At 43.2% G+C, this 1819-nt stretch overlaps 1 non-coding gene across 1 annotated transcript; it reads left to right on the forward strand.

Moving 5' to 3' along the window:
• Window positions 1-1457: 1457 nt before the first annotated feature.
• On the forward strand, window positions 1458-1583 carry LOC111752141 (U6atac minor spliceosomal RNA). The gene has a single exon (XR_002787144.1). It is a non-coding gene; the product is annotated as a U6atac minor spliceosomal RNA (small nuclear RNA).
• The last annotated feature ends 236 nt before the right edge of the window (window positions 1584-1819 follow it).

The raw sequence follows: 1819 nt of genomic DNA on the forward strand, positions 1-1819 counted from the left end.
GGACCTATGTGCATACCCAAGATAGTTCTGTACAGAATGTTTCATTGCCCATACTAATGTGTACAGGGAAGATAAGATGAACTCTAAGATCCCTTCCAATTCTAAGAGTCTAGGTAGGGTTCTATACACTAATTTATTCAGGCAGTAAGGCTTCCTGAGAGCTTTGGAACGCATAGAATCAGGAGACATAAGTTCAGACCCCAAAGCTGTGGTTTATTACCACCTTAGTCTTTGCTAAATTCGTGCATATGGAATATTATTTCATTTTTTTTGCAAACATACTCTGTACTGGGAACTGGGGATACAGTGGTATACAGAAAAAGCCTATTGATAAAATAATCTAGCCTCTCCGAACGTTAGTTTTCTCAACTCTAAAGCAAGGTTAAAATGAGATGCTGTGAGTTGCCCTGCCTGAGAGGTGACTAACAAAGGGTTGTTAGGCAGGCTTACACCTCTTTGGGAAATAAAACAGGCAGCTCTCTGGGAATTAAAATAGGTGATTTGCTAAAATAAATAAAACTGGATTATCAGTTCACGAGGGTTTAGCAACTAAGTAAAATATCGAGGCTTCTTTTTCCCCCCTCTCTTTTTAAGAAAATGTTCTTTCAACCACATTTGCAAGCTCCTTCAGGTAGAGCTTCACTTGTTTCGCTGATGCTTGTTTATAACCAATGCTTGGTAGATTGTTGCTGTTGTCAGTTGCTGTCGAGTAGATTCCTACTCACGGTGACCCCATATGTGCAGAGTAGAACTGCTTCATAGGGTTTTCAAAGCTGTGACCTTTAGGAAGCAAATCGTAGTCCTGTCTTCCAAGGCACATGGTGGATTTGAACCACAATCTTTTGGCTAGTAGTCCAGCACTTAACCATTTGTACCATCCAAGGACTCACGATTACCCGGCATTTAATAGGCATCAAGTAGTTGCTGGGGAAGGAACCCTGGTTGCACAATGGTTAAGTGCTTGGCTGCTAACCAAAAGGTTGACGGTTCAAACCCACCAGCCACTCTATGATCTGCTTCTGTAAAGATTACAGACTGGGAAAACCTATGGGCAGTTGTTGTCAAAGTAGAGGGTCAGTGAAAAAGAGGAAGACCCTCAACCAGATGGATTGGCAAAGTGACTACAACAATGGGCTTAAGCATAACAACGATTGTGAGGGTGGGGCAGAACCAGGCAGTGTTTCGTTCTGTGGTACATAGGGTCCCTATGAGTCAGAACTGATTCGTGGCACCTGACAAGAACTCTGCCCTATAGGTTTTGCTATGGGTTGGAATCGGCTTGATAGCACACAACAACACTTGCTGGGGAATGCAAGAATTCAGTTCCAGCCTTTAAGTGAAGCCAGTGTGGAAGACTCATCTTTTTTTTTTTTTAATTTTTAGTGTGCTTTAAGTGAAAGTTTACAAACCAAATCAGCCTCTCATACAGAAACTTATATATACCTTGCTGTACTTCTGTGTTGTATGAAAGGAAAGAAGGTTGGCACTCCCCTTGACAAGGATGGAAGAGGCCCTCGGGCCTTACAACATGCATACGGTGAAGGCATTGCCACCTACATTGTGGCATCTAACCACTGTTTTAGGAAACCCTGGTGGCGTAGTGGTTAAGTGCTACGGCTGCTAACCAAAGGGTCAGCAGTTCGAATCTGCCAGGTGCTCCTTGGAAACTCTGGGGCAGTTCTACTCTGTCCTATAGGGTTGCCGTGAGTCGGAATTGACTCAATGGCACTGGGTTTGTTTTTTTTCTGGGTATATACTCCTAGTTGCTCTCCCTCTAATGAGACAACACACTCCTTCCCTCCACTCTCTATTTTCATGT

This window comes from Loxodonta africana, chromosome 7, assembly GCF_030014295.1.
Source record: "Loxodonta africana isolate mLoxAfr1 chromosome 7, mLoxAfr1.hap2, whole genome shotgun sequence".
NCBI lineage: Eukaryota > Metazoa > Chordata > Mammalia > Proboscidea > Elephantidae > Loxodonta > Loxodonta africana.